We start from the raw sequence: 19,357 nt of genomic DNA, 5'->3' as shown, positions 1-19,357 counted from the left end.
TTTAAGCAAGCCCTGTCCATCCCTTCCATCCTGCTCTTCCTGAGCTATGTCTTTTATAATAACCAGTGATCTAGTAAGTAAGATGTTTCTCTGAGTTCTGTGAGCTGCTCTAGCAAAATAACAGAACCCAAGGAGGAGGTCATGGGAGCCTCCAATCTAAAGCCAGTTGGTTAGAAGCCCAGGTGACAACCTGGACTTGTAATTGGTGTGTGAAGGGGGTCAAACGTGTGGACTGAGCCCTTAATTAAGTGGAGGCTGGCACCTCCACCCCAGGTGGATGGTGTCAGAATTGAGTGGAATGTTAGGACACCCAGCTGGTGTGGGAGAACTGTTTGGTGGTATGGGAAAGCCCCCACACATTAGAATTGTAACCCCTTTCCTTGAAATCCCTAACAGCCAAGACAGGAAGATACACCCAGGGAATCTTCTCTCCACCTGGGACCTGAGCTTTCCTGACACAGGTGGGACCAGAGAGGGAGGCCCTAGTCACCCTGCTCATCCAGAGGCCCCGTCTCCCAGCAGCTGTGGAGGAGGCTACACGCCAAAGATGTGGGCTAAATCCCAGGCTCCCGGTCCTGACACGTGGCTGACCTCGAGCTGGCCACTGCCCTCATGAGCCTCAAATTTCTCACCTGTTACATGGAGACAGTAATAACTACGCTGTAAGATAATATAAGTATGAAAGATGGAAAAGTTTTTGAGAACTGCAAAGGGCAGCTCAGTCTATTCTTGTCTGTATATTCAGACTATCCTGAGATAGAGGTGTCGGAAATAATTACAATAATGGTAGCAGTCGGCACAGCAATTGCAATAACTACCATTTGTTAATTGTTACGTGTCCCTCCGTGTACTGAGAACTTTCATAGTTCTTCTTCCATGATCCTCACAGCAACCAGAGAAGGGAGATCCTACATCATTCTATGTGACGTCTACTTTGTCAGAGGATTCAGGACCAGAGAGGTTGATTGATGTGACCTGAGTCACACAGTAAGGTCGAGGTCAGATGACCTTTACACCCAGACTCACAGGACATCTGAGCTAAGATCTTAACCACTCCTCTCCTCTCTCTAAAGGGTGTATTTATCCTCGGGGTCTGGCCCACTATTTATAGCATTTCTTGTTTACTTTTTACTTTCTTCCCCAAATGAGGAAGGCTAGCAGATTGGGAGCCAGGTCTCTGGGGTGGATTGTTTAAATCCTCTGCTCCCTAAAGCCCGGAAGGCAAGGACTCCCCAGGGAAGTGCCACCAGACTCTCTTGATGCCTCAGGGCTGTCATTTAGGGTAATTTCTGGAGGGTCAAAAATTTGGCAACACTGTGTCCAGCATCTTAAAAATTGCACAGGCCCTTCAGGCTGGCAACTCCAGTTTGCTGACCAGACCGTGTGTAATACGGTCACTGCCTTCAGTTTTGCAAGAAGAAAAAGTTCCGGAGATTCGTTGCATAATGCTGTGAATACACATAACACAGCTGAACTGTAAACTTCAAAATGGCTAGGACGGCAAACTTCACGTTGTGTGTATTTTACCACAGTTAAAAATGGAAAGGAAAAAAAAGATGTTCGCAGCAGAGTGGTTTACAAGAAAGAGAAACTGCAAAAGTCCCGTTCCTCATCACTGGGGAATTAATTAAATAAATGATGATCTACCTAACAAAGGAAAACCAGTTTGAACCGGGGGTCAACAAACTGAGGTCCCTGGACCAGACCCAAGGCTTTTGTTTTTGTAAATAAAGTTTTACTGACACAAAGCTACACCCATCATTTGCATACTGGCTTCATGGGCTAGCTACGACACAGCGCTGAGGCCACACGGCCCATGCACAGAACACGCACTACCTGACCCTCAAAGGAGTTCGTGGACCCCTGACTGAGAAGACCCAAGACCCAGAAAAGTGCTCAGAAATAGGTGAGGAGTGGTGTTGGGGTGGGGGAAGGGAGTGGGCTTCTAAACACAACCAAGCCGAGAGTTCCATTTTCACAGAAAACTTTAAAATTTAAAATAGCATATGGCTATATGGTAGGCCGTCAAACAGACGTGAGCAGGGCAAGGACAGCAGCCAGGTACAGAAGGTCACCGGGGTGAGGGTGGGGGGGACCGGGGAACCCAGCAATGGGAAAAACTGGAGCTTTGCCCCCAGGGTGACCCTCTCTCCCACAGCATGTGCAAGTAGACCCTCTGACCTTTCATATACCAGTTGTGCAGTCTGGACCTCCCCTCCCCCAGCATGTAGCTGGTCCTGCAGTAGACCCCGTCTGTAGGAGGAGGGACAAGGGCCCTAGAACGGCCTCATGCAACTCCCAGGTGGGCCCTTGCTGACAGTCCCTTCAGCATTAACCCCTAGGGATGATGATGACATCTAGGGGTCAGCTGTGTTTCAGCTCCAGGCCCAGAAAAACAGCAAAACCAGACAAGCAATGGAAGGGCTAACGTCAGCACCAGCTGCAGACTCATGACGGCTGATGGATATTCTATTGGGATCCTCCCGAGACCTCCAGAGAAATACCCTAGAGCAGGGGTATCCAACCTTTTGGAGACTCTGGGCCACACTGGAAGAAGGGGTGTCTTGGGCCATGCATTAAATACACAAACGCTAACAAAAACTGATGAGCAAAAAAAGTTCCATGCACGGTATTCGTGATGCCCACCACCACAGATAAGTCAAAAAGTCCTCATATAATAACTCTAATTATGCAGCGGCTCTTTTGATAATCTTTTAGAATTGTCGAGCAGGTCCCAAGTTTGTAATTACTAATGTAGAAAATATACATATCTAAGTAATAAAACTTAGTATGAAACTTAGTAATAAAACTAAGTAATGTTTTAAGTAAATGTATGATTTTGTGTTGGGCCGCATTCATAGCCATCCTGGGCCGCATGCGGCCTGGAGGCCGCAGGTTGGACACCCCCTGCCCCAGATGGAGGACCCCACGAAGCTCAGGCTCCGGCACCTACTCCCACACCAGCCCCTCCCCCAGGCACCTTTTCCTTGTCTCTTTCCTAAGCTCCAAGGGTCCTTTTTTTTCTTTGGCTTCTATTAACTTGTTTACTGAGCCTGTTTCTTCTATAGCTCACTTCTTCTGCCCCTGTGACTTTCTAAATAAACTTTTGCTTATAGGTTGAGTCTGGGCTCTGAATTCTTCCTTAGCCAGGCTCAGGTACCGAGGCTGCTGAGCCCAGGTCTGGCCTGACTTCACTGGTCTGACACCTGGTGCCAGTCTTGCTGTCAACAGCGTATTTCGGGATGGTGGAAACTGGGATAAATTTTACTTTCTTTTTTTTTTTGACTTTTCGGTGCTCTTCAAATTTTCTGTACTAAAGATATTACTTCCCAACACTCAAAAAAATGATAGTTATGTGATGCGATGAAAGTGTTAGCTAATAGTACAACGGCAATCAACATTGCAACACAAATGTATCCAATTAATATGTTGTACACCTTAAACTTACAGAATGTTTTTCTATGTCAAATCTATGTCAGTTTTTATTTTATTTTATTTTTATTTTTTTAAAAGATTTTATTTTATTTATTTTTAGAGAGGGAAGGGAGGGAGAAAGAGAGAGGGAGAGAAACATCAATGTACGGTTGCTGGGGGTCATGGCCTGTAACCCAGGCATGTGCCCTGACTGGGAATCGAACCTGCGACACTTTGGTTCGCAGCCCGTGCTCAATCCACTGAGCTATGCCAGCCAGGGCTCAAATCTATGTCAGTTTTTAAATCAGGTAACAAACCAGGAATACTACTCTCAATGCCTTGGCCCTTAGAGGGAGCCATGCTGACTTTGAGGCTTTGACCGTGTCGCAGGTCTTGGTATGAATGGCCTTTCCCTGCCAGCTGACAACCTGCAGGGGCAGGGGGAACGCCCCGTGGGAATTCTCACAAGTCCAGACAGGTTCCCATCTTGCTAAATTTATCCCAGACACCCAGGAGGGTGGATCTGATTCTCAGCTGGGGGCGGGCGGGGCATGCTAGGGAATCCTGCCAGGGAGATGAGACGAGAAAATGTACTGGGATTCTTGGAACCGCCACATGTTGCCATGTATAATGCGCACTTTTTGGCCCAAATATTTTAGGGAAAAATGAGGATGCGCGTTATACATGAGTAGCACTCATCTGTGTCTATATAAATGTTTTTAATTTTTCACTTGTGCTTATGCATTAGAAGTGTAACTCTAGAAAGCAATAACGATATCCATATGCAAAATAATACCCTGGAATATGATCATTGGTTTTGTTTCTAAATAGAAACAAATAAATAATTGAATTGAAAATTAAAACGAAAGATTTTTTTTCCTGAAAGTTTGGGCCAAAATCGTGAGTGTGCATTTCACACGGAAAAATATGGTAATTTTGTTGGGCTTCTTGAGGGCTTCAAAACTCCACTGTGATGACAAAGTGACCTAGTGGTCACTATCCCGATCTGGCACTCGCTGTCTTTCTGACCCTTCCGGGTGCTATTACTGTTCCACATTCCAGGTTCCAGGTGGGGAATCTGAGGCTCAGAGATTCAGTGACTCTCCCCTCAAGGTCAATGGCAGAGGGTGGAGCCAGGATTTGAACCCAGAACTGCCTGGCCCTAGCTCCATCAAGAATACTAAGTATTTTGGCTGGTTCATTAGTAACTCGGAGTCTGCTGAACAAACATCACGCACCATCTCCTCCACCTGCGCAAAACTCTGTGAGGAGGTCATAAGTGACTGTCAGCCCTTTTCTCAGATGGGAACCTGGCAAGCACAGCGAGGAGGGCTGCAACCCAGCAATGCTCAGACTTCAGGAATGACAGCTTCTGTTCCCGTTGCCTACTATGTCAAAAGTAAACCCAGGAGGGCTGCTTGGAGGGGGCATCTGAAAGGCCCGAGAGCACACCCACCTCTCAGTCTCAACTGCCTCTCCTGTAAAATGAGCTCCCATCCCATGTGGATGGGTCAGCAAGCCTTGGAGGAGAGGAACAATATTCCCTTTATCTCACGTTCCAGCTTCTCAACAGAAGGCACCTGGATTCCAGCTGCCTGGGCTACTCATTAACCAGGACGGAGCCTCAGGAGGGGCTGAAGTGGGAGTCTGCTCCAAGCACGGGAGGGGCAGGGGAAGGCACTGCGGAATGACCCTGCCATTGGGGTCAGATCAACCAGGGTTCGAATCCCTCCCAACTGTGCCCTTTGGGGGAGTCAACTCCCCTCTCTAAACCTCAGCTCCCCTCTTTGTGTAGGGAGCTACCTGTGCCCCCCTCACAGGGCCACTGTGAGGGGTGTGGGAGTCTGGGAAGAGCCTAGTCATGCCTGGTCCAGAGTAAACGCTCGATAAATGTTATGTCATTTTTACAAAAAGAATAACAACACCCAAGTCATAGATGTGTTGGAGAGTAAAACGCACTAGGATACATTAAACCCCTCAGCACCACAGAGTGCCGTTCGAGAGTTAAATGTTAGCAAGTATTTTTACTGACATTTACGATGTTTGCCGTGATGACCCTGGAGGTGACATGGCATGGGACACACACTTCTGTGCCTACTGGCAGCTAGTCAGGGCAGTGTCCTGAGCCACCAGGGATACGCCTACCTGCTTGTCCACATCTGACATCACAGCATGAAGAACTGGACACAGCTCGGGGGCGGGGGGGCTGGGGGCGGGGGGGCTGGGGGCGGGGGACGGGATATTCATGACAGGGATGGAATCAGGTCCACCACTGGCAGCAGCAGGCCAAGGGTCTTTGGGCCATTTCTCCTATTTCTGGCTTCTAGGTGCCCCCAAATCAACCAGAACCCAGCCCTGCACCAGTGGGAGCTTGGTCAGGGGCATTCCCTCCTCTCCGCACCCCCCCAACCCCAGGAGAAATCACTGCCCATGAAGCCAGGATTTTCCAATTCCAGAGCAGAATCTACTAGTGAGTTATGAAATCAACTTAAGGGTCAGGCTATCATTTTTACACAAGAACCCAGAAGAGAACAGAACCCACCGACAGTGAGGCCGTGAGTTATTATTTCTGAAACTGTGGTTTCATTTTCATGCGTGTGTACGTGTGAGCATGGGCAGCATACTGTCACAGAAAGTATTTCTTACTGAACGTCACAACTAAAAGACTCTGAAAGCGTGCGAGCGAGAACATTTTAAATCGCAGCAGAGTAGACATCTGCAGAAAAGTGACTGAGTCAGGTTCCACCCCCATGAACGCCCCCCTGAAAAGCACGGTCATGGTCCCAAGCTAGGGAGGGAAAGGAGCTTCTGTAAGTATCAGGACACAATCAACAAAAGTAAAACGTCATTTGGTCTGCAGATTAGATAACAGAAGTGTGTCAATGTCAAAAGTCCTGGGGTTGATAATTACGGGTGCTTACATAAAAGAATTAATGGCCTTGCTCTTGCAAAACACAGGCTGAAGGGTTGGGGTAAAGGGACATCTTGACTGCAAAACCCCCAATGATTCAGCAAAAAAAAAAGAGAGAGCCAGAGAGGGAGAAAGTATTAAAGTGACTATTTTTATATTCTAGAGAGAAAGAGATAAAGCGAAAGTAGCACATGTTGACCAAGGGAAAACCTGAGTGAAGAGTATACAAGAGTTCACTGTAATATTCTTGCAACTTTTCTGAAGGTTTTCAATTTTTAAAAAATGCAGAGTTTAATGAAGGGACAGCAGCCCCGATTCCTGGAGCGTCCTGTCTGTGCCGGGAGCCAAGGAGCTCACCCTTTCACAGAAGCCTGGCCCCAGTCCTCAGGGCCAGCCCAGAGAGGCCCCCACCACCACTGGCGGCAAAGCCGGGATGGGAGCAGGGCCAGGGCTCTGAAACCAGTGCTTGGCCCATTTGCAGGGCTGCCTCCCTGGCACCGGCGGGCACAGGTGGCCAGCCCGGGCTACGGACCCGCTGCCCAGAGGTGACGCTCTGTGGATGAGAGCCTGGGGCCTGGGTCTGTTTTCCCCCTCTTTGGGCCTGGAGGAAACACCAAGCTCCTGCGCCCCCCACCTTGGGTCACTGTCGCATGCGTGCAGCCTATGGTCGTAGGGAGAGCTCAGTGCCACTTACGTTTGGAGGCTCCTCAGAAGGGGCCGTCGTTCTGGACCTATCACAACGAGAGGAAGCGAAGATGGAAAGATCTGGTCAGGTCGTGACTGTGAATAGGACTCAGTCCTCTTCCAGATGAGACCACCCGCCTCACACAGGCCAGGAGGCGCCCCCATCAACGTCCAGCAGAGACAGGAAACTGAAGTGCTGAGGTGCTCGTGCACACACTCGCATGCTCACACAGACACACATGCATGCGGACACACTTGCTCTCACACCCCTCTCCGCGATGCAGTGCCCCCGAAACTGTCCGCAGGCAGCCTGTGCTGGGAGGAGCAGATGCCCAAGTCCAAGGTCAGGAGGAGATGGCCTGCCCTGCTGGCTAAGCCAGCCCCCCTGCCCCAACTCTCAGGTCCACACCTCTGTGAGCACCCCACCAGCCCAGTCACACACCCAGGTCTGGGAATGACGGTTCCTTGTGAGCACGGGGACAAGCCAAGGCTAGATAGGTGGGCTGGGGGGGGGACCCTGGGGACCCCAGATACTTGGAGAATAATTATCGACTATTTAGAGGCTCTGAGATTCATGTGCCAAGGAAATTTGTTGAACTTTGCTGAGCCAAGCAGTCCCCAAATGCGGTTGACTCCAGAAACCACCCCCCTTAAAAAAAAAAAATAGAACACCTCCTATTCTTTGGAACTCAGTTTGGAGAACAATGCAAGTGGGGACAGATCACTTCCACCCCTCATTCCACCAGCAGAGCTGTACTAGAAGGTTCCTCCAGTTTACCAGAATATAAAAATGCAGAGATCTGGGAAATGGTTCCTTCACACCTAAGACCTCATATTTAAATGGACTAGCAGAGATGTGGAAGGGCAGACAGGGTCCTCCAGGCTGAACGCTTCCCACTCGTCACTGTGTCTGCAACCTGCCCTCACAGCCTCCTCCGCAGACTCAGAAACGGCCCGGCATTCGAGACCTCCCTGTCCCCCGGATGAGACGACCGCGCAGCTGTGCTCGGGCCCCACGGTCCACAGGCTCCCAGCGGCGTCCACTGCGTCCGAGACACCACAGCGCAGGAACATTCAGTCGGTGCTTTACTGAGCACCTACTCTGTGCCAGATATTGATCAAGGCACTGAGACACAGCAATGGACAGCCGAGGTCCCCACTCTCGTGGAACCCCCTGGTAAAGGCCCACGTGTGACAGAGATGTCACGGAGCCTTTGTTTTCCAGGTGGACACACGCTCTGTGAAGGCTCAGGTGGAGGAATAATGTTTCCAACCGTGTGGGCAGTGGAGGTGGCAATGTGCACCCTGCTATCCTGGGCAATATCAGGAGACGAGGGACAATGGGAAAGATGAAGGTAGCATGTTTAGTGCACAGTCACAAGCAAACACTGAGGGAACCAGAGGAAAAAGAGTACAATTCTATCTGGCGTGAGACTTCGCATTTGCATGAGGTCAGAATGACACTGGGTCCTGTGAGTCTAGAGGGCTGGCACCCAGGCCCCTTCTTGTCAGGACAGCCTGCATCGATCTCCCTCAGGAGACCCACATGCACCCACTCTCAGTCTCTGTGGCTCTGGGTGGGCTGACCCCCTTCCTACGTCCAGGAGCGGGCATGTGAGCCAGGCCTAGTCAGTCAGAGGGGCTGTCACAGTTGGCTTGAGGGCAGCACATGACCAAGCCTGGCGATGACAGTGATGACAGGAGCTATGCTAAGAAATACTGGGAAAAAACAAGGCTCTTTCTAAGCTGAGATGGCTATGCTGGGAGAAAGAATACCCTGTGCAACTGGGGGCGCCCCAAGGAGAAAGGAGCCAAAAGAGGAGGGACATGAAAACCAGAAATGCAGAGAAAGGAGTCCCAGTGACAGTCTCAGCACCTGGATGCAACCATGCCTGACATTTGACCCTGGGGCTTATCTGTTAAAGGAGTCAGAAAATGTTTTTTTGTGTGTTTTTTTTGGGGGAGTGAGTTAGTTTGAACTGATTTTCTGCTGCTTGTAACCCCAAGAATATGGACCTATGCCCTGCTTTGTATGTGCTGTGCGATTTAATGCATGCCCCTTCTCTGACACTCAGGCCATCAGTCAAGTGGGGCACAGATAAAGTGACATCAGAGGCCCCCTGCAGCGGTGGTGCTCTAGCTACCAAGAGAGCCGACAGGAAAGGTCAGGACTGGGGTACCATCCCCTTGCCGGAGGAATCCACCCTCCTCGCGGTTAAGCCTGGAGGGCCTGTGGGAACAGCGAGGAGCGGGCCCACCCCACTCCTGAGTCAGCATTCTGACGAGCTCCCTCCCAGGGGGCTCCAGCTGCTGCTCCAGTGACTACATTTCCATGAGCTAGACTCTAAGCATGTTCTACTCTTCCCAGTTTGCACGGAGCAGGTGCCAGTGCAAAATAAAGCCCCAGCCAAGCAGACCAGCGCTGCCCATCTTCAAAGCACACCCCCAATTAAGGAAAGGGCCCATGTGGTTTGAGGATGAGCAGTCTTGAAACAATCGAAGCACCGGGTCCCAGCTCACGCCCATTCCATTGCCCACCCTTCCAGCCAGCCCTCCACCCTGAGGATCATTTAAATATTGGGGAAGCTGTAAGAGGCACAGAGCCTCCTTGGGCTCTTACAGGAGCTGTGAACATCCCCCCCAAGGCTCTTGGCCCCAGGCAGCACGCCAGCGCCAAATACCGCTGCGGGCCGGGGCCTGACATGCTGCCCTGCTGTTGGCAGGGCCTGGTGGGCCCTGGACTCTCTCTGATTTACATCCGACTTGGCTGCCTTTAAAGGCCTCCTGTGGCTTCTGGACCAGGGACACTGTTCAGCAGAAAAGGGCTTCCCCACCAGCATCCTTTCCAAGGTGGCACTGGCCCAGAGGGTCTGGCCTGGCTCAGCTGCCTCCCAGCTGTGTGACCTTGGGCTAATTACCTGCTCATTCAGGGGCCTCAGCTTTTCTTGTGCAAAATGGGAACAATGGTATCTTTTGTGATGGTTAGAGAAATGATGCTTACAAGGCCCCCTGGGGCCTGGTTTCCAGAGGCAGCCTGGGGGTGGGGGGTGGGAGGGAAGGGGGCAATGGCTGTGACCCCTCCTTTACTGGGAGTGGGCCTCAGGCCAGCAGCACTGGCACTGCCTGGGGGCTGGTTAGAGGTGCGGAACCTCGGGCCCCACCCCAGTCCTCCTGCATGGAAAGGGTATTTGAACAAGAATCCGGGGGAGGTCTACAGCTTCCTAGTCCGAGGGGCCCAGGTACATGTTATTGTTGTGGGTGCAGCACCACAAGGCAGAGCCAAGGTCGGGGTGGGGTAGGGAATGGCCGGCAGAGGTCGGAGGTAAAGAAACATTGAGAGGGAAGAAAATTTCTCCAATGTCTCCTAGCCTCCCCTGAGCCCCCTGATGGCTCAAGAGAGGGGAAGGGGCACAGGTAGGGCATGTCCGACAATGAGACGTGGAGAGCAAGTAGGTAGGGACAGATCACAGGACTCAGCCAGGGTAACAGAATAAGGCTACTGAGCTGAAGTTCCTGAGCCACCTCCCCTACACTTCCACTGGGGATCCACCTGTACCATGCTGCCATACCTCCAGGACCGAAACCCGCACGCTGCGGGCGGGAGGGGTGGGGGCGGGGGGTGTCCCTGCTGGGTGGGACAGCACTGCAGTCCATGGGAGAAACCAGGTGACCAGATGCAGGTGCAAAAGAAAAAATCCCGAGTTGAAAAATACTGGCTCAAATGTATAAAACTAAGTGGACACAGAAAACACACTGTGGTCCTGAGCGGCCCCGGGAGAGTGTTTTGAGGTGACCGGCACTGTTTTTTCAGGCCTGGGATGTGAATCTTTTCAAAACAACCCACACTTTCCACTGGTGAGAAGTGGAAGGCGGAGATGACTTCTGCCCAGTAAAGTGGAGAGAGGCTGGCAGGTTTGGTGGAGCAAGAGTGGGTTCTTTCTCTTTCGTTTTTGAAAGGTGTGTTCTAACCTCTATTCTACTGGTGGTTGAAGAAAAGCCTGCTTTGTTCCCCCAGGAATGTTTTTTACTAAATGCCCGGTGCCACTGCTCTGCTCAGAGCATCTCAGAACCGCGGGCCCCCAGTCAGCAGGCTCCTTCCAGGGGAAGGACTGAGACATCTCGCAAGCCAACGGGATGACAATGGCAGCCTTAAAGGGGACCAGCCAGAGCAGCACCCCTCCGGGTGAGGGCATGCACTCCCCAGTAGACAACAAAGGATGTTTCCCCCTTCTACTCAGCAGGCATTTCCCCCCAAACACAAGTTTCCTTATAAGTGAGGACCGGAGAAGGGAAAGCACTCGCCCAGATGGTGCAGCAGGCCAGCAGCCACAGGGGCCCAAACCCTGGTGTCCCTGTGCCCAGTGATAACTCGTCACTTTGTGCTCAGCGTCATGAGGGCATGAATTGGTCTATCTTGGTCACTTGCCACATTGCCAGGGCCTAGAATGAATAAATATTTGTTGGATGGGTGGATAGTGATGAGTGAATTTAATTTCCAAGCCTATACTCATTCAAATGTTTAAAATATAGGCTCTCGCTTCAGGGTCAAGGGCAGCAGAGGTGTGTGTGTGTGTGTGTGCGCGCGCGGGCGCTGAGCACCTACTGCACACCAGGCCCTCTGTTGAAGCATCCCCCCACCCCCACCCTCGCCTGCTGAGTCTGCCCAGTCAGGTGGGTGAATTAAAGGCAGACAGCAGGGACCTGAGCTCTGCCCCACAGGGGCTCCAGGAAGGGTGAGCTTATATCTATTGTACTTAGACTTTTGTAACCTTTCTGAGTGCTCACTATGTGCCAGGCATTGTTAAGTGGTTCTTGAAGTCGGTGGCATTACAGAGAGACGCCCGGAAGCCATGGAGGCTGGTAAGGAAGCTATTTTCTTGACCTGTGGTTACATCTACCCAGACAGGAGATACCAGGTGCCATCTGGTAACAGAATGGAAGTCCTTGGAATCCTGGCCTGAGTCCTCCACGAGAGCTAAGCCACCATCACCTCCAGGTGCTGAATGGCTATGCACCAAGACGGCAGAGCCTTCCAAACCACCCACTAAGCAGGACTCTGCTGAAACCCACCAGCCCACTTCACCCCTCCATGCCCAACCAGGCAGCAGGCAAGCTGGCCCCCGGGACTAAGGCCTCTCTGCTGGAAACATGGCAGTAATTCACGTATCACTTTTACCTTGTGCTAAGAAAAGCCCGGGGACAGGTGGGACTCTCAGAACTTTGTTGAAGCGACCCTGAGGCAATGTGGTCTGAGCCTCCACTTCATGGGGAGGCTAAAGTTCAGAGATGCCAAGGAGAACCCAAGGTGAGCAGACCAGAATTCAGCTCTCCTGCCCTGCAGCCCAGACGTGCTCGGACACCTATTAGCACCCTCACAGCTGCCTCAGTTCCACTCCACAGTGGCCAGGGCTGCCCAGCAGGAGCCAGGCTCCAGGCTCCACCCCCACACACGTGGTCTTGCTTTCCTCCCTGTTCTAGAGTCTGCAGGTGTCTCCGGAGCAATGAAACCCTTAGGAAACTCTCAGATCTGTACGGCTTTGCCCTTTCACCCCTTTTCCCATTTCCTTGTGATAATATCAGGATCAGGGACTCTCGACAATGGGCACCGAAAGTCTGAGACAGAAAGTTTGAGACAGGTAAAAATCAGTCCTTAAATTCACTTGTTTTGCATAACCACTGAAAGTCAGGTGGGGCTGGGGAAGAACAGATTTGTGGACAAGGGCCCTTTTTGATGGCCTATCTTCAAGAGCTGATCTATGCCTCAGACCTCAGTCTCCTCATCCATTCAGTGGGTGGGCAGGGAGGGTTACCTCAGTAATCCCGAAGCCCCCACACTCCCAGCTAATGACCCACTCGCCCTCAGACCCTCCCTGGTGTGCCTCGACAGAAACTGCCCAGAAACTGCCCAGGTTGCTTATTAACTCTTCCTGATAGAGATCTCATCCGCTCCCACAAGGCTCCTTGAGCACAGGGGCTGTTTGATTTCTTTAACCCTGTGCCCCTGGCCACAGAACAATGCTCAGCACCCAGTAGGTGCTCAATTAACATTAGAAGGAGATGGGCTCTGGTTCCAAGGCCCCTCCCCATTTCCCAGCTGGGTGAGTGGAGGCAAGTCATTTTTCTGAGACTAGAAGAACTCATCTATTAGATGGAGGTAAGGACCCCAAGTCTTAAAACGCACTCAGGGAAATAAGGCAGAGTGGGTTCTCAGTAAGTATTGGCTCCTTCCCATCTCAGAATGCTCAATGGCATCGGGTTGCTTCTCTGCTTACCTTCAGGGAAGTTCAAGTCATGGGGTAGGAGCATTTCATTCACTGAGCAGGGTGACCGAGACCAGCCAGCCCAGGTGGTGCCTCCTGAATGCATGCTAGCTGTTCAGAATGGCTGGGCAAATCTGCATGTTCCAAAAAGCAGCATTTCTACAATGCTCCGTTGTTTGAATAGAGTGAATGGCAGAACCAAGAACAATACAATGCCATTTCTGTTAGCAACAAAACAAAACCACATCTAGAGATCCTAAATGACTCTTAGGTGAGAGAGGAAATGAAAACTGATCTAGAAAGTAATAAAAAAGAACATATGTCCACACAGACATCTGAGAGATACACTTAAAGCTGTAGGCAGAGGAAAATGTATCATCTTAAAGGCCTTAACTGTTAAAAAGAGATAGATGCTAGCCCTGGCTGGTGTGGCTCAGTGGATTGAGCACTGGCCTGCCAAGCAAAGGGTTGCTGGTTTGATTCCTGGTCAGGGCACATGCCTGGGTGTGGGCCAGGTCCCCAGTGGGGGGACACATGAGAGGTAACCACACATTGATGTTTCTCTCCCTCTCCTTCTCCCTCCCTTCCCCTCTTCCTAAAAATAAATGAAATATAATTTAGAAAAAGAGATAGATAATAGGTTGACAGTCAGATGGACAGGCTAAAGATTAAATTGAACTTTTTTTAAATGATCTTTAAGAACCACTTTTAGCCCTGGCCAGGTGGCTCAGCTGGTTGGAGTATCATCCTGTACACCAGAAAGTTTTTGGTTCAATCCCTGGTGAAGGCACTTATAGGAGGCAACCAGCTGATGTCTGCCCCTGCCACCCCGGCTCCTCTCCCTCTAAAATCAATGAGTACATATACATATATAAAAGAATTATTTTGAGCTTATACAGTTTTGTATTGTTTGAGGTGTATTGTTTTTTATAATTAAAAAAAGACGTCTTTGACAGTTTGCCACTCCTATAAAAATGAATATATACCCATAAAAAAACCTGTATACCAACGCTCATTGAAGGTTTATTCCAAGTCACCCCAAACTGGAAACAACCCGAATGTCCATACACAGGAGAACAGATAAACAAACTGGTTCATCCGCACGAGAACACACTACCCAGAAATAAAAGGAGCAAACCATTGACACCCACTGAATAGCAGGGATGGATCTCAAGAACACTGGGCAGAAAGGAACCAGACACAAAAGTATGTATGCCATTCCTGTGCATTCTAGGCTCAGCCAAACCCGTTTACGGAGACAGAAATCAGAAACGGCTCCCTTCGGGAAGGGAAGGGCACAGACAACTTTCCGGGGGAACAAGAAATGTTCTACGATAAAGCAGTTCAAGGCTTGATCTGGGCGGTGGCTACACAGGTATAACCACCTGTGTGATTCACCAAAACTCATCAAACTGTAGCAGAATCTTTGCATTTCACATCTTTGCATGTAAATTATATCTCAACTTAATTTTTTTTTAATCACAAGAAAATATTTTAAAATGCAGACTCCTTGGCTCCACTCCCAGGGATTCTGATTCAGTGTCCAGACCAGGCCTGGAAATCTGGATTTGTAAAAAGTAATTCAGGCAATTCTGATACCAGACTAGAAATAACTGCTGCTGCCCCCTGCCCCGACAGGCCCCCCTCCCCTTTAATTGTTTTGAGTGATTTGTATGTTGGGTTTTACAAGAGAGGGCTGGTTGACTGCCCAGCCTTAGAAACATAACAATTTTCATTCTCTCTGCCCTCTCCCAGCCACCCCTGACCCCTGCGCCCAGCCCCTGACAAGATGAGGTGAGAGGGGAAGCCCCGAAGCCCTGTCTAGCCCTGTGAGGCAGATGTACCTCATCATAAAGAGGCGGGGGCCTCGTCTTCCCAGGGAGGTCAAAGCCAGTAAGTTAATGGCCTGTGAACCTGTTAAACAGCATGTCCAGGCCTTCACCCCACGTTTACAGAAAGAGCTCAAGGCAAGCTTCATTGGCACAGAAAATGCTTTGTGCCCTGACCGACAGCAGCTGGGCCACCCTCGGTTTTCTGCACCCCAACTTAATTCCTCAGTCACCATCAGGGGTCTCCCAGGCTTGGGAGGTTAACTGGCTTCTTCACTGCTGTCCCTGAACCTAGTCTGGTGCTATTTCTACCCCGGCTGCCCTCAGAATAAAGGCTAAGCCCATTTACCTGGCACTCAGGGCCTCCACCAGTTCCTCTCTCCAGCTGGGACCCTGGGAGGCGTGCCTGTGCTTTTGCGCCTGCTGTGCCCACCACCCATACCACCAGCCCATTCAGATGCCAACTCCAAAATTGCCTCTTCTAAGAAGCTAAATTTCCTCCTGCCTACAACCTTGCCATCAATGCACAGGGAGTCTTCACAGCACCCTGTGGACAGCATGGTCATAGTGGCTGCCATACTGTCCTTTCTCCTCTGGGCTATCAGCTCTCCGAAAACCAATGTTCTACCCTGAATCCAGTGTCTGACCAGAACTGACCTGAGCGGGGTTTATTAACCAACTAAATGAGGCACATCAAAAAAAGAGCTCTCATTCACACTGGAAGGCCACTGAGATTTCCATCTCCATGGCTCCTCCGCAAACCCTGTGAATTCACACCAACACTTGGGTCAAGATAAGCTGGCCAGCGCGGAGGAAGTGAAACTCGGCTCCAAAAGAATCGTACTCTTGCTTCTGACCTTATGCAGAAATTAGGGATCAGTCCACACCAACCGGGATGATTCTGGGGCTTCAGAGCCAGCCCTAATTCTCACCCAGACCCCCTCCAGCTGCACCAGGCTTCCTTCCAGTGCTCCTCGCGATTTATTTTTCAGCTCTTTCCAATTTATAGGAATATGTTCAATGACTCAAGTGTCTTATTTGGGAAACTTTGGGAAGATTTTCAGGTAGGTAAAGCTCTCATGTCCGTTGACAGGTTGACAGGTGGACAGACGAGTGAGCAATGCCACCATGGGGACCGAATTACCTCCTGGAAGGCTGGCACTTGCTCAGGACAAGTGGCAGGGCTCCCAGAGAAGGTACAGAGAAGGGAAGATGGATAAATAGGGACAGAATCGAGGTGCCAATGAGTCCCACGCCTTCACCCTCCAACCCTGAGGATGAGGGCACCTTTGTCCCTCATTTTCCCCAGTCCTGGTTCAATTTCAGCTCCCTAAGACATTACTAAAACTCCACAGATGAAACTCTTTACCTGGCCAAGGGAAGGCCTTTGAGCCCAATCCTACCACTGTCCAGTCAAGCTGCTGTCTTCTGAGTGGCTCTCAGTTTGCCCATCTGTAAAATGGGCACTACTCACTAGAGCCTCCCAACTCCACAAAGCAGATGTGACCCAATCACAGCAGAATGAAATAAAAGAGAAGGGTCAAGGTACCCCTGAAGGACAGAAGCTTGAGGGTGCGCCTTACCCCTTACCACATACCACAGTGACCTGGGACCTCGTGACACTCTCTAATCAGCAGCTCTGAAGCCTAGCCCAGCTTTACAGCTTACCACAGGCTTATTCGGTCTCATCTCTCTCAATCCCCTCAAGGACACAGTGAGGCTGGCACTGGTGTCCGTGCTGCCTGAAGCCCAGGGAATCACCCAAGGTTGCAGGCCAACTCAGACAGAGGCACAGTACTTGAACTCAGCTCCCTGGGGATAGATTCTAGTTATCACATAACAAGTCTACTCCACCCATTTCACAGATGAGTTAACTGAGGCCCCCAAAAAGGTTGTCCAAGGTCAATTGGGGGCTGAGCCAGGCCTAGGACCTCTAGCCATTTTGCCAATCCCACCTTATGGTGGGTACTCATCAGTCAGTGCCCTCAGGCCCCCTCTAATCCCCCTCCCAACACCATCCTGATGAATTGCCTTCCCCATTCCACCCCCACACCTCCTCATGCCCACCCCACACTCCCTGGATGACTCCCTGGTTGAGAGGGAGGCAGGCGGTTGCTAAGTGCTCACCCACGCTCTCTCTCTCTCGCTCTCGCTCTCTCATAAAAATAAACTCCTTCTGGCTAGGAGACTCTGGATGAGATTCCCCTCCCTTCCAGCCAAGAAAAAATTTAAAAGAAATTTAAAAAGATCTCCTCTATGACATTCATTTGAACGTCAGCAGTGCCAAAGTGTGGGCCAATTTACCGAAGTCCAAATGGAGCCACGCGCCACTAAACCTCAAACCTCAGCCTGAAGACCCTCCGTTCAAGCATCTGGGCGGTTACTGAGCTAATTTATTTCACCAGCCATGAAACAGGGGGCCTGGGCTGCCTCCCAAGCCTTTAGGGCTGGTCCTGGGGAAGGCTGGGATCTGGCAGAGGCCTGGCAATGACCAAAATAGCCAGGCTAGTGGCCCTGCTGAGCACACACCTCCCTCTGAGTGCCCAGGAAGGCAGCCCACAGGTCCTCCCTCCCTCCAGTCAGGTTGAAGCTTCAGAGCTGTGGATTCTGAGATTCTGTCTATGGCTTCCCTGGTAGGAGCAGTAGAACCTCCTGCCCCAAAGAGGAACCCAGAAGGAAGGGGAAAAGTCAGGAGGAGTGTCTAGCTGCCCCTGCCCACGGCCCACTTGGCCTCCAGCTGTCCCTCAAGACGACTGGATGTTGGCACTGCCACCTGCACGCGGCACACAGGCAGTACCCTTGGAGCCATGCCGCCCTATCACCTCTCCCCACTCAGTGTCTGCCCTGAAGAACCAGCGGCGCTGTTCAGCCCTCTAGACACCAGAAACGCTCCTTCACGTACAGCCAAAGACACACAAGTGTCCACAACCAGGGACCCAAAGACACAGCCACACTCGGGTGGACACATGTGCACAGCCAGCTACTTGAAGCCACAGTCACACACATACAAGTTCACACAGACACACACCGGGGCACACACTGCACACGTCTGAAGACACAACCACACTCAGGTATCACAGACACACCAGAACATACACACACACACAGCCCTGGACACAGAGAATGGCAGTCATACATTGGGTCACATAGTGCATGCTACTGGGGATATAAAGAAACAGCCACCCACCCCCCCACCCACACACCCCCAACACACACAGACAGGGACGCGAAGATAAGAACAGACTGCAGTGAGACTGAGACACTGACACACACACACCTGCCGCCTGCATAAGAAGCCTAGCCCTTTCGCCCGGGAAACAATAACAGCCGCGCCAGCAGGTCTGGGCAGGCGACCCTCCGTCCCTCCGTCCCTCCCTCCCTCCCTCGGTGGTGGGAGGGGAGCCAGAACGAGGGGCAATGGGTAGGGAGGAAGTCGGGGCCAGCTGGAGCGCGGGGACAGGGACGGGGACGGGGCTCCGTAAGCCCGGCTCCTCTCCCTCGAGTACCTGGGGCGTCCGCGGCGCTGCGCTCCCTTCCACTCGCCGGGGTCTGCCCACCAACTGGATCTCTGGCCCGCGGGGTCCGCGCTCCGCGCTCCGCAGCGTGGCTGGGTCTCCGAGCTCGCAGTCGTCTGGGCTCGGCTACCGCCAGCGAGCGGGGTTGCAACTAGGGCCCGGAGCTCGATGCTGGCAGCGGCGCGAAGGAAGCAGTAATTTATAAGCGGCTTCTTCCTGACCTCGCGTGTCTGTTGTCTGAGCCGGCAGCTCTCAGCATCACCCATCCTGCTGGGTGGAAAAATACCAGCTTGGCCGGGCCGGGGGCGGGGCCGGGGCGGGGCAGGGGCGGGCCCGGGGAACCCTGCCCCTCCCCATACGCGGACACACACACATGTACTTGCGCGCGCACACTCCACACACGCACGCGCGCACGGGCTCGGACACACAAAGAGCCCGGGCTCGCCGAGCGCGCGCGTGCACACCTCAGGTGGTGGTCGAACACTCGGCCCGATGCTTTCCCCACTACAGCGAATTTTCCGGGAAATCCTTACTCAACAACTCCTGGTGCCAAGTGGTACAGCCAGTCCTCAGCCCCTTCCTGCTAAAAGAGGCCCCAACCCCGCCTCGATCAGGCTCCTAACGCCAGGCTAAAGACTCTACCACTCACTTATCCACCTGGCTCGTGGGAGGCATCTGGTTCCTTGCGTTGTGAAGTCCAAACCACTCTGCTGCGTCCTCCTGGACCATCATCCAGGTTCTCAG

At 51.7% G+C, this 19,357-nt stretch overlaps 1 protein-coding gene across 2 annotated transcripts in view; it reads right to left on the bottom strand.

The window, feature by feature from the left end:
* Nucleotides 1–18,889, bottom strand: part of SLC6A6 (solute carrier family 6 member 6) — a 76,143-nt gene extending 57,254 nt beyond the window's left edge. The window contains exons 1-2 of one of the 2 annotated variants that reach the window (XM_045832283.1): nt 18,605–18,889; nt 7,020–7,056 (exon numbers count right to left, since the gene is read on the bottom strand). The gene's annotated coding sequence lies outside the window, so the exon portion shown is untranslated. The remainder of the gene's footprint in view (nt 1–7,019; nt 7,057–18,604) is intronic. The other variant, XM_045832284.1, reaches the window with a different exon arrangement.
* Nucleotides 18,890–19,357: the final 468 nt, after the last annotated feature.

Source organism: Phyllostomus hastatus, unplaced genomic scaffold, assembly GCF_019186645.2.
Source record: "Phyllostomus hastatus isolate PE091 unplaced genomic scaffold, TTU_PhHast_1.1 phas_contig_16, whole genome shotgun sequence".
In the NCBI taxonomy this organism is placed as follows: domain Eukaryota; kingdom Metazoa; phylum Chordata; class Mammalia; order Chiroptera; family Phyllostomidae; genus Phyllostomus; species Phyllostomus hastatus.
The sequence above is the reverse complement of the archived record's forward strand: the minus strand, read 5'-3'. Positions and strand labels throughout refer to the sequence as shown.